We start from the raw sequence: 13,885 nt of genomic DNA on the forward strand, positions 1-13,885 counted from the left end.
AGCAATAGGCAGATTACATGGGGAGATTTGAACATACATTTGGAATATAGATGATTTGCATAGGTGCAGATAGCAATAGGCAGATTACATGGGGAGATTTGAACATACATTTGGAATATAGATGATTTGCATAGGTGCAGATAGCAATAGGCAGATTACATGGGGAGATTTGAACATACATTTGGAATAAAGATGATTTGCATAGGTGCAGATAGCAATAGGCAGATTACATGGGGAGATTTGAACATACCTGAGGATGAGAAGAAAAAGGAAGATGGTTAAGTTCAGTCCAATGCAGGATCTGTTTTTTTAACTGTTCATTTTCAAGACGCTTAGAGAGGGAACGCTTTGAGTATTGGAACGCACAGCTGACATGCACAGCTGTGCATGGTTGAAGTGCCGATTTTTGCAACGGAGCGATTAAGGTGAAAATGCGCATGGTACGCAGTGCGCATGCGCTAAGTATTTTAGCACAAAACTTAGTAGATTTACTCACGTCCGAACAAAGAATTTTCATCGTTGAAGTGATCGTAGTGTGATTGACAGGAAGTGGGTGTTTCTGGGCGGAAACTGACCGTTTTCTGGGAGTGTGCGGAAAAACGCAGGCGTGCCAGGATTAAACACCGGAGTGTCTGGAGAAACGGGGGAGTGTCTGGCCGAACGCAGGACGTGTTTGTGACGTCAAACCAGGAACGAAACGGGCTGAGCTGATCGCAGTGTAGGAGTAAGTCTCGAGCTACTCAGAAACTGCTAAGAATTTTCTATTCGCAATTCTGCTAATCTTTTGTTCGCAATTCTGCTAAGCAAAGATACACTCCCAGAGGGCGGCGGCCTAGCGCGTGCAATGCTGCTAAAATCTAGCGAGCGAACAACTCGGAATGACCACCAATGATCAATCTATGTGTTTAGAGCTGCAGTGATATGGGAGATGATAGAATTCCTTATGGTTGTATCCCAAATAATCCATAATATTTGTGCTTCCACCAGGGAGTTTAACCTTAGCAGATAGACTTTGTTAAATTTGCCTTTTAGAGCAAGGAATTTGGTGTAGAGGAAGGACCTGGGGAGGGAGGTTAACACTGTAATCTGAGATTCTCCTTACCGAGACAACACCGGTGGGGTATTGGGTGACTGATTTGATAAAAAAAAATCTATGTTGTTAATAGTAGTAGAGACCAACTCCAGTCTTAATAATAGAGAAAATTATAGTCTCCACAATGAGAAGCCAACGGGGATTCAAGCTCATCAAGCATCAGTAATCTGACCATGGCACAGGTGTGTTTTTCATGTCACGCAAGATCAAGTAGATTAAGTGGCGAGAAGTGGGCATAGGTCTTTTTCTGTGGAATCAGAGCCATCTAAACATTGAACAGCAATCAGCATTTGATGTAATGGGCTCAAGCATATAGGGACTGGTTGGGATATGATGGGAGCAGTTACACTTTGCACATGAGAAGGCGTCAAAGGCATCACCTGTGATGATCTGCCCATGTGCAACTTCATACATACAGTTTGAGAAAGAAAGCAAAGACTGCCCAACATTGGGGGTTAACTCAAATGCTACTATGAAGAGTAAATGCTTGTGAAAACCTATAATAATGTTAAAACTGGCCTATGGGTCTTAAAAATCCAGTAATTTGAGGGAGCCTAATTATTGTAATGTATTAAAATGGCTGTACCATTTTGTTATTTTAGCAGACATAAAATAGAATAATTGTGGGAAGGTTTCTGATATTAGAGTGAGATGCAAGCTTAAACTGAGTTTCCTGGATGACAAGCTTTTTGCCTTTTTTTACAACTTTTTTTTCATCAGAGTAATAACAATCACAAAGTATAATATATCAGGAAATAAAGTAATTAATAAGTAACACGAAAGCCTATTATAAGCAAATACACAACATTCATTCAACTTCATTGTCTCAGAAATATTTTCACCAAAAAGTAATGACTGAAGATAGGGCCGAAACTAGGATTTTCGTCACCCGGGGCAATGCAGTAATTTGGCGGCCCCCCACCCCCACAAAAAAACAGCAAAACAAACTGTCAGAATTAAATAATCAGTTTTTTATTTAAAAAAATTCTAAAAAAGGGGTTACTATTGGACAATATTCCCCGATGTTCCTCAAATGCCCTATGCGTCACGTCTTGACAGCGTGTTCAACTACATGCTCCTCTGTGTGTCCCAATACATTGTACTATATCATAACAATTCATCACTGCACTACAGTCCCATATCCACTACACTACTTCACTATACTACACCCCCTACACGCTGAACTACATCACTACACTACGTCCCTTTATATCCTACACCTCATCAGTGCACTACATGCCCCTAAATACTGCAATACATTACTACACTACATACCCTATATGGTACACTACATCACTACACTACATCCCCTATAAGCTACACCAAATCCCCCCATCTGGGAGGCAAAGCGGAGGTTGATACTGCTAACTGGGAGCACATTGCGCTTTTATAGCTTGTACAGTGCACCGCACGCTAGTCGCAGCACTGCATGGCAAAGAAAGTGATCTCAGGTAGAGGAGCTCACCTGCACAGCGTTGGAGCCAGCTGCGGGCAGACAGGAGGGTCAGAGACATTGTCCCGGGAGCTGGCTGCTGTCTCACTGGAGCAGCACAGCACTTCAAGGTTTTAAAGAAAAAACCGTGCTCCTCTGTAACTCCTTGGTGCCCCCTGAAATCCTGCACCCGGGGTGCAAGCCCCCCCCCCCCTGCCCCCTCCCTAGTTATGGCCCAGCAGAAGACAGTACTTTGCACTAGAGATGTGCACTTGAAATTTTTCGGGTTTTGGTTTTGGGTTCGGTTCCGCGGCCGTGTTTTGGGTTCGACCGCGTTTTGGCAAAACCTCACCGAATTTTTTTTGTCGGATTCGGGTGTGTTTTGGATTCGGGTGTTTTTTTCAAAAAACACTAAAAAACAGCTTAAATCATAGAATTTGGGGGTCATTTTGATCCCAAAGTATTATTAACCTCAAAAACCATAATTTCCACTCATTTTCAGTCTATTCTGAATACCTCACACCTCACAATATTATTTTTAGTCCTAAAATTTGCACCGAGGTCGCTGGATGACTAAGCTAAGCGACCCTAGTGGCCGACACAAACACCTGGCCCATCTAGGAGTGGCACTGCAGTGTCACGCAGGATGGCCCTTCCAAAAAACACTCCCCAAACAGCACATGACACAAAGAAAAAAAGAGGCGCAATGAGGTAGCTGTGTGAGTAAGATAAGCGACCCTAGTGGCCGACACAAACACCTGGCCCATCTAGGAGTGGCACTGCAGTGTCACGCAGGATGGCCCTTCCAAAAAACACTCCCCAAACAGCACATGATGCAAAGAAAAAAAGAGGCGCAATGAGGTAGCTGTGTGAGTAAGATAAGCGACCCTAGTGGCCGACACAAACACCTGGCCCATCTAGGAGTGGCACTGCAGTGTCACGCAGGATGGCCCTTCCAAAAAACACTCCCCAAACAGCACATGACGCAAAGAAAAAAAGAGGCGCAATGAGGTAGCTGTGTGAGTAAGCTAAGCGACCCTAGTGGCCGACACAAACACCTGGCCCATCTAGGAGTGGCACTGCAGTGTCACGCAGGATGGCCCTTCCAAAAAACACTCCCCAAACAGCACATGACACAAATAAAAATGAAAGAAAAAAGAGGTGCAAGATGGAATTGTCCTTGGGCCCTCCCACCCACCCTTATGTTGTATAAACAGGACATGCACACTTTAACCAACCCATCATTTCAGTGACAGGGTCTGCCACACGACTGTGACTGAAATGACGGGTTGGTTTGGACCCCCACCGAAAAAGAAGCAATTAATCTCTCCTTGCACAAACTGGCTCTACAGAGGCAAGATGTCCACCTCATCATCATCCTCCGATATATCACCGTGTACATCCCGCTCCTCACAGATTATCAATTCGTCCCCACTGGAATCCACCATCTCAGCTCCCTGTGTACTTTGTGGAGGCAATTGCTGCTGGTCAATGTCTCCACGGAGGAATTGATTATAATTCATTTTAATGAACATCATCTTCTCCACATTTTCTGGAAGTAACCTCGTACGCCGATTGCTGACAAGGTGAGCGGCGGCACTAAACACTCTTTCGGAGTACACACTTGTGGGAGGGCAACTTAGGTAGAATAAAGCCAGTTTGTGCAAGGGCCTCCAAATTGCCTCTTTTTCCTGCCAGTATAAGTACGGACTGTCTAACGTGCCTACTTGGATGCGGTCACTCATATAATCCTCCACCATTCTTTCAATGGTGACAGAATCATATGCAGTGACAGTAGACGACATGTCCGTAATCGTTGTCAGGTCCTTCAGTCCGGACCAGATGTCAGCATCAGCAGTCGCTCCAGACTGCCCTGCATCACCGCCAGCGGGTGGGCTCGGAATTCTGAGCCTTTTCCTCGCACCCCCAGTTGCGGGAGAATGTGAAGGAGGAGATGTTGACAGGTCGCGTTCCGCTTGACTTGACAATTTTGTCACCAGCAGGTCTTTGAACCCCAGCAGACTTGTGTCTGCCGGAAAGAGAGATCCAAGGTAGGTTTTAAATCTAGGATCGAGCACGGTGGCCAAAATGTAGTGCTCTGATTTCAACAGATTGACCACCCGTGAATCCTTGTTAAGCGAATTAAGGGCTCCATCCACAAGTCCCACATGCCTAGCGGAATCGCTCCCTTTTAGCTCCTCCTTCAATGCCTCCAGCTTCTTCTGCAAAAGCCTGATGAGGGGAATGACCTGACTCAGGCTGGCAGTGTCTGAACTGACTTCACGTGTGGCAAGTTCAAAAGGTTGCAGAACCTTGCACAACGTTGAAATCATTCTCCACTGCGCTTGAGACAGGTACATTCCACCTCCTATATCGTGCTCAATTGTATAGGCTTGAATGGCCTTTTGCTGCTCCTCCAACCTCTGAAGCATATATAGGGTTGAATTCCACCTCGTTACCACTTCTTGCTTCAGATGATGGCAGGGCAGGTTCAGGCGTTTTTGGTGGTGCTCCAGTCTTCTGTACGTGGTGCCTGTACGCCGAAAGTGTCCCGCAATTCTTCTGGCCACCGACAGCATCTCTTGCACGCCCCTGTCGTTTTTTAAAAAATTCTGCACCACCAAATTCAAGGTATGTGCAAAACATGGGACGTGCTGGAATTTGCCCATATTTAATGCACACACAATATTGCTGGCGTTGTCCGATGCCACAAATCCACAGGAGAGTCCAATTGGGGTAAGCCATTCCGCGATGATCTTCCTCAGTTGCCGTAAGAGGTTTTCAGCTGTGTGCGTATTCTGGAAACCGGTGATACAAAGCGTAGCCTGCCTAGGAAAGAGTTGGCGTTTGCGAGATGCTGCTACTGGTGCCGCCGCTGCTGTTCTTGCGGCGGGAGTCCATACATCTACCCAGTGGGCTGTCACAGTCATATAGTCCTGACCCTGCCCTGCTCCACTTGTCCACATGTCCGTGGTTAAGTGGACATTGGGTACAACTGCATTTTTTTGGACACTGGTGAGTCTTTTTCTGACGTCCGTGTACATTCTCGGTATCGCCTGCCTAGAGAAGTGGAACCTAGATGGTATTTGGTAACGGGGGCACACTACCTCAAGAAGTTCCCTGTGAACTAACGGCGGATACCGGACGCACGTCTAACACCAACATAGTTGTCAAGGCCTCAGTTATCCGCTTTGCAACAGGATGACTGCTGTGATATTTCTTCTTCCTCGCAATGGACTGTTGGACAGTCAATTGCTTGGTGGAAGTAGTAAAAGTGGGCTTACGACTTCCCCTCTGGGATGACCATCGACTCCCAGCAGCAACAACAGCAGCGCCAGCAGCAGTAGGCGTTACACGCAAGGATGCAGCGGAGGAATCCCAGGCAGGAGAGGACTCGTCAGAATTGCCAGTGACATGGCCTGCAGGACTATTGGCATTCCTGGGGAAGGAGGAAATTGACACTGAGGGAGTTGGTGGGGTGGTTTGCGTGAGCTTGGTTACAAGAGGAAGGGATTTACTGGTCAGTGGACTGCTTCCGCTGTCGCCCAAAGTTTTTGAACTTGTCACTGACTTATTATGAATGCGCTGCAGGTGACGTATAAGGGAGGATGTTCCGAGGTGGTTAACGTCCTTACCCCTACTTATTACAGCTTGACAAAGGCAACACACGGCTTGACAAATGTTGTCCGCATTTCTGTTGAAATACTTCCACACCGAAGAGCTGATTTTTTTGGTATTTTCACCAGGCATGTCAACGGCCCTATTCCTCCCACGGACAACAGGTGTCTCCCCGGGTGCCTGACTTAAACAAACCACCTCACCATCAGAATCCTCCTTGTCAATTTCCTCCCCAGCGCCAGCAACACCCATATCCTCCTCATCCTGGTGTACTTCAACACTGACATCTTCAATCTGACTATCAGGAACTGGACTGCGGGTGCTCCTTCCAGCACTTGCAGGGGGCGTGCAAATGGTGGAAGGCGCATGCTCTTCACGTCCAGTGTTGGGAAGGTCAGGCATCGCAACCGACACAATTGGACTCTCCTTGTGGATTTGGGATTTCGAAGAACGCACAGTTCTTTGCGGTGCTTTTGCCAGCTTGAGTCTTTTCATTTTTCTAGCGAGAGGCTGAGTGCTTCCATCCTCATGTGAAGCTGAACCACTAGCCATGAACATAGGCCAGGGCCTCAGCCGTTCCTTGCCACTCCGTGTGGTAAATGGCATATTGGCAAGTTTACGCTTCTCCTCCGACAATTTTATTTTAGATTTTGGAGTCCTTTTTTTACTGATATTTGGTGTTTTGGATTTTACATGCTCTGTACTATGACATTGGGCATCGGCCTTGGCAGACGACGTTGCTGGCATTTCATCGTCTCGGCCATGACTAGTGGCAGCAGCTTCAGCACGAGGTGGAAGTGGATCTTGATCTTTCCCTAATTTTGGAACCTCAACATTTTTGTTCTCCATATTTTAATAGGCACAACTAAAAGGCACCTCAGGTAAACAATGGAGATGGATGGATACTAGTATACTTATGGATGGACCAGCGACTGCCGACACAGAGGTAGCTACAGCCATGGACTACCGTACTGTGTCTGCTGCTAATATAGACTGGATGATAATGAGATGAAATTAATATATATATATATATATATATATATATTTATATAATATCACTAGTACTGCAGCCGGACAGGTATATATATTTATTATGTAATGACTGATGTCGGACCTGCTGGACACTGTCAGCTCAGCAGCACCGCAGACTGCTACAGTAAGCTACTATAGTAGTATGTATCAAGAAGAAAGAAAAAAAAAAAAACACGGGTAGGTGGTATACAATTATGGATGGACCAGCGACTGCCGACACAGAGGTAGCTACAGCCGTGGACTACCGTACTGTGTCTGCTGCTAATATAGACTGGATGATAATGAGATGAAATTTATATATATATATATATATATATATATATAATATCACTAGTACTGCAGCCGGACAGGTATATATATTATGTAATGACTGATGACGGACCTGCTGGACACTGTCAGCTCAGCAGCACCGCAGACAGCTACAGTAAGCTACTATAGTAGTATGTATCAAGAAGAAAGAAAAAAAAAAAAAAAACACGGGTAGGTGGTATACAATTATATATATATTATATACAATTATATATATATTAAACTGGTGGTGATTAATTAAACTGGTGGTCAGGTCACTGGTCACACTATCAGCAACTTGCAAGTAGTACTCCTAAGCAGACAATCACAATATATACTGGTGGTCAGTGTGGCACTCTGACAGCAAAAGTGTGCACTGTACGTTAAAATATGTACTCCTGCTCTCAGACTCTAACTGCTCCCCACTGTCTCCCCCACAAGTCAGATATACAGTCACACTATCACTTCAGCAAGTAGTAGTACTCCTCCTAATGCTCCCCAAAATTACTAAAGTAAATACTGTGTCTCTCTCTACTCTAGTCTCACTCTCTTCTCTATAAATGGAGAGGACGCCAGCCACGTCCTCTCCCTATCAATCGCAATGCACGTGTGAAAATGGCGGCAACGCGCGGCTCCTTATATAGAATCCGAGTCTCGCGATAGAATCCGAGCCTCGCGAGAATCCGACAGCGGGATGATGACGTTCGGGCGCGCTCGGGTTAACCGAGCAAGGCGGGAAGATCCGAGTCGCTCGGACCCGTGTAAAAAAACCTGAAGTTCGGGCGGGTTCGGATTCCGAGGAACCGAACCCGCTCATCTTTACTTTGCACACAAGTTAACCTAAGCATGGCAGGCACATTCTGTCAAACAAGTAACCCCAAAATAGACCAAAAATAGGATTTTAATTACCTACCGGTAAATTATTTTCTCGTAGTCCGTAGGGGATACTGGGAATCCATTTAGTACCATGGGTTATAGACGGGTCCACTAGGAGCCATGGGCACTTTCAGAAATTGATAGTGTGCGCTGGCTTCTCCCTCTGTGCCCCTCCTACCAGACTCAGTCAAGGAAAGTGGTGAGATTATGAACCAGCACACACACAGAACAAGGGGAAAGCCATGCTAACCAAACATGAAACAGGGACAGCAACAGCTGAAAAAAACAGAATACTTAACCAAGTAACAGTGCAGGAAGAACGAAGCACCGGGTGGGTGCCCAGTATCCCCTACAGACTACGAGAAAAGTATTTACTGGTAGGTAATTAAAATCCTATTTTCTCTTACGTCCTAGGGGATACTGGGAATCCATTTAGTACCATGGGGAAGTGCCAAAGCTCCCAAACCGAGTGGGAGAGTGCTGAGGTTCCTGCAGAACTGATTGACCAAACTGTAGGTCCTCAGGAGCCAAAGTATCGTACTTGTAAAACTTATCAAATGTGTTCGAACCAGACCAAGTAGCTGCTCGGCAGAGCTGTAAAGCCGAGATACCTCGGCAGCCGCCCAAGAAGAACCCACCGACCCCTAGTAGAGTGGGCCTGTACAGATTTTGGAACCGGCAATCCTGCCATGGAATAAGCATGCTGGATAGTGAGCCTGATCCATCATGCAATGGACTCCCAATTTTATTGGGATCATAGAGAACGAACAGCGAGTCCGATTTCCTGTGATGAGCTGTTCTCTTCACATACACATTCGAAGCCCTCACAACATCCAAAGACTTTGAAGTAGCAGAGGTGTCCATAACAACCGGAATGACAATAGGTTGGTTTATGTGAAACGCAGATACCACCTTAGGAAGTAATTGCTGACGAGTCATGAGTTCAACTCTGACCTCATGGAAAATGCGGTAGGGGCTCTTGTAAGACAACGCTCCCAACTCCGACACACGTCTTGCTGAAGCCAAGGCCAACAGTGTGACGGTCTTCCACGTAAGGTACTTTACGTCTACCTCCTGTTCAAACCATTCCGATTGGAGAAACTGCAGCACCAAATTGAGATCCCAAGGTGCCGTGGGAGGCACAAAGGGAGGTTGGATATGCAGAACACCTTTCAAGAACGTCTGGACCTCAGGGAGAGAAGCCAATTGCTTCTGAAAGAAAATAGACAAGGCCGAAATCTGGACTTTTATGGAGCCTAGACGTAGGCCTACCTCCACTCCCGACTGCATAAAAAGCAGGAAACGTCCCAGATGGAATTCTACCGCAGAATCTTGTCTGCTCTCACACCAGGAGACATGTTTCTTCCAGATACTTTGGTAATGTTTAGACGTTACCCCCTTCCTGGCTTGAATCATAATCAGAATGACCTTGTCAGGAATCCCTCTCCTGGCTAGAATCAGTGGTTCAACTTCCATGCCATTAAAGGTAGCCATGGTAAATCTTGATAGACGAACGGGCCCTGTTGCAGAAGATCCTCGTGCAGGTACAGGCCACGGATCTTCGAGCAGCATCTCGAGAAGATCCGCATAGCAGGCCCTTCAAGGCCAGTCCGGAGCAATGAGGATTGCATGAACCTTTTTCCTTTTTATTTTTTTTAGAATTCTTGGGATCAGAGGAAGTGGAGGAAACATGTACACCGGTTGCTAGACCCACGGAGTTGTCAGAGCGTCTACCGCCAATGCTTGTGGGTCTCTCAACCTGGAACAATATCGCTTGAGCTTTTTGTTGAGTTGAGAGGCCATCATGTCGATCTGTGGATATCCCCACTGACGTGTCAACCACCGGAACACCTCTGGGTGAAGGCCCCACTTTCCTGGGTGCAGGTCGTGTCTGCTGAGGAAGTCTGCTTCCCAGTTGTCTACTCCCGGAAAAAAGACCGCCGACAACACCATGGTGTGTTTTTCTGCCCAGAGGAGAATCTTGACACCTCTGACATTGCTACCCTGTCGGTTTGTGTACGTTGCCGCTGTCACATTGTCCAACTGGACTTGAATGGCCTTATTCCAAAGTAGAGATGAGGCCTGCAGAAGGGCATTGTAGATACAGTAGCCCTGAGTTCCAGGATGCTTATTGGAAGGACGACTTCCTGACTTGACCAACTTCCTGAAACTGCACCCCCTGGGTGACTGCTCCCCAATCTCTGAGGCTTGCACTTCAGATTCATATTCTGAATCCCGAACCACCGACCCTCGACGAGGTGAGAAGTCTGTAGCCACCACAGAAAGGAGATCCTGGCTATTGGTGACAGATGGATCCTCTGGTGCATGTGAAGATGCGATCTGGACCATTTGTCCAATAGATCTAGTTGGAAGGGCCTCGCATGAAACCTTCCGTACTGAAGTGCCTCATCAGAGGCCACCATTTTCCCCAGAAGGTGAATGCACAGATGCACCGAGATCCGGGTTGGCATCAGGACAGCCCGAACCATCGACTGGATGACCGTAGCCTTTTTCAAGGGAAGGAACACTCTCTGAGACTCTGTGTCCAGTATCATTTCCAGGAAAGGAAGCCTCTGTGTCGGTTTCAGGTGAGATTTTTGTAGGTTCAGAATCCACCTGTGATCCAGGAGTAGTCTGGTTGAGAGGCCAATGCTATCCAACAACCGCTCCCTGGACGGTGCCTTTATCAGAAGATCGTCCAGGTATGGAATTATGGGGGTCATTCCGAGTTGTTCGCTCGTTGCTGATTTTCGCAACGGAGCGATTAAGGCGAAAATGCACATGCGCATGGTACGCAGTGCGCATGCGCTAAGTATTTTAGCACAAAACTTAGCAGATTTACTTACGTCCGAACAAAGAATTTCCATCGTTGAAGTGATCGTAGTGTGATTGACAGGAAGTGGATGTTTCTGGGCGGAAACTGACTGTTTTTTGGGAGTGTGCGAAAAAACGCAGGCGTGCCAGGATAAAACGCGGGAGTGTCTGGAGAAACGGGGGAGTGTCTGGCCGAATGCAGGGCGTGTTTGTGACGTCAAACCAGGAACGAAACGGGCTGAGCTGATCGCAGTGTAGGAGTAAGTCTCGAGCTACTCAGAAACTGCTAAGAATTTTCTATTCGCAATTCTTTCGTTCGCAATTCTGCTAAGCTAAGATACACTCCCAGAGAGCGGCGGCCTAGCATGTGCAATGCTGCTAAAATCTGCTAGCGAGCGAACAACTCGGAATGACCCCCTATGTTCACTCCCTGTTTGCGGAGTAGAAACATCATCTCTGCCATCACTTTGGTGAACACTCTCGGTGCCATGGAGAGACCAAATGGCAGGGCCTGGAACTGGTAGTGACAGTCCTGCAGTGCAAACCTTAGATAAAGCTAATATTGTCTATAATATACAAACAATAAAGAGAGCGCATAAATAAAAGAGACGACAATTTATTATTACATAAACCTATTAAAAGGCAATATTGCTAAACATTAAAAAAGAATTGAATGGAGGGCGGGCCTGACTGCTGAAGGAGACAGTCACACATCAAAGGAGCTCCTGCAAAACGGGGCTCTTGTAATATTAAATAACCCATCTCTGGGCTTCACATCGACCCTCAGCAGCCCCCCGTCTCCCTTAATCCCTCTACAACACCCCTGTCTGAGCCGCGGAATCGGGGAGCGGTTTTAACTACTCCCGCGGATTGCGGCCTGCGGGACATCCACGAGCCGGGGCCTCGATTTACCCCTCGTACTGGTGGTGGCTTCGGGGGCTCCCGGACCGGGCTGTGAGCGGTTCAGGAGCATCGGACACCTGCGCTGCCGCTGGCCGCGGCTGGGGGACTCGCCTCGCCACCCGCTATCTGCCTGCACTGCCCGGAGACGCTGGGCCTTCTGACGGGGCCGCGGGACGGCGGACGGCTGCTTCGGCAACGCGTCCACGGCTTCCTGCTAACTCATCTCCGCCGCGTCTCTCCCGCTGGGCCCTGTGGGTACATCTACAGATCTGCAGTCTGAGGGGCCCCAGCGAGGTAAGAAGACCATAATACCTTGTTTTTCACCAAGGGGTGTCCTGGATAACAGTGCCTGGAGCCTCAGCATAGGCATACAAGCCATCCACTGGAGGACCTTATGTCTTGGGACCTTATCTGTGTGTCTGCTGGTTAGCCAGATACTGGAACACCAGCAACTAATTACATCCTCCCTTACCGGACCCCCCCCCCCCCCTGATATTACGCATCCCCATATCTTCATACATCAAGGGAAGGGGGAAAGAGGGGAGAAGGGAGAAAAAGAGGAGAGAGAGAGGAACACATAGAGAAAACATAAGCCTGACGCGCCCTGCAGCTTACAGGCTAGAAGTGCGGATTGGAGAGAGTCTGGTATTGCTATGGACAAATTCATGTCTAAATCATTACGTAACCCACGGGGTGCCCAGTCGGGTAAAGGCAAAAATCGTGAAAATCCCGCTAGTAGTGCCCCTGTCTCCCCGACGTATAGTCAAGGCTCTAGTCCTAGGGGGCAACCCGCACCAATTATGGATCCCTCCAAATCCTTCACCACGACTGAAATTACAAATATATCTCTCATCTCTGCTAGACCAAAAACTAGCACCCCTGAAAACCTCTCTAGATTCAGCACTTGCACAACTCACAGCCCATGATCAACGTATTTCCGAGGCAGAGCAACGAATTTCGGATCTAGAGGATGATTTGTCAGCAGCTAAAACAACCCAGATAGAACACGACAAGCTGATGGTGTCTCTGCAAGATAAATTAGAAGATTTGGAAAATCGGAATAGAAGAAACAATGTACGTCTGGTGGGTTTGCCAGAATCTGTGAAATTCTCCGAACTCATGACCCTGGTCTCCCAGTGGCTGCCCAGAGAGCTGGGATGCGTCTCTGCCACGGGCTCCATTCTGGTGGAACGTGTTCATCGGATCGGTCCTGATCGCCAGTCCGGCAGAGATAGACCCAGGCCGGTCATAATGAGAATTCTCAACTATGCCGATAAAGTCCGATTGCTGGAGGCATATAGAAAATACACAGATCTCCGATACCAAGACTCCAGAATCCTATTATTTCAAGACTTCTCATATCTCGTTGCTGCAAGAAGACGAGAATTCTCACCTATTTGCAAACGTCTCTTCGAGATGGGCCACAGGTTTGCGTTGTTATATCCGGCCAAGCTGAGAATCACCTATGGTGGAAAAATCCACTTTTTTGAAACTGCACAAGCGGCCAGAAATTTCGTGAACTCTTTAGATACAGCTCATCTTTCGGGTACAGACGATGCTGATTGACTTTATATATCCTTCTCAAGTGGGTTGACCGTCTCCATTGCTTGACCCATTCATGTTTGAGTCAAATAACACCTTATTGTTTGATAAGCTAAATAGAATGTATCTCTACACAGTGGAGATGGCCTACTGTAGCGACTGGAGCTTGAAAAGGGCTACGGTGCGACAGTACCATGTTGGTTATGTTCTTCTATATCTCTCTTTGTGCATCTTTTCCTTTCTGCAATTGTCTCTGACAATCTTTTGCTTGTTTTCTTCCTTTCCCC

Source organism: Pseudophryne corroboree, chromosome 11 (genome assembly GCF_028390025.1).
Source record: "Pseudophryne corroboree isolate aPseCor3 chromosome 11, aPseCor3.hap2, whole genome shotgun sequence".
NCBI classification, from domain to species: Eukaryota; Metazoa; Chordata; class Amphibia; order Anura; family Myobatrachidae; genus Pseudophryne; species Pseudophryne corroboree.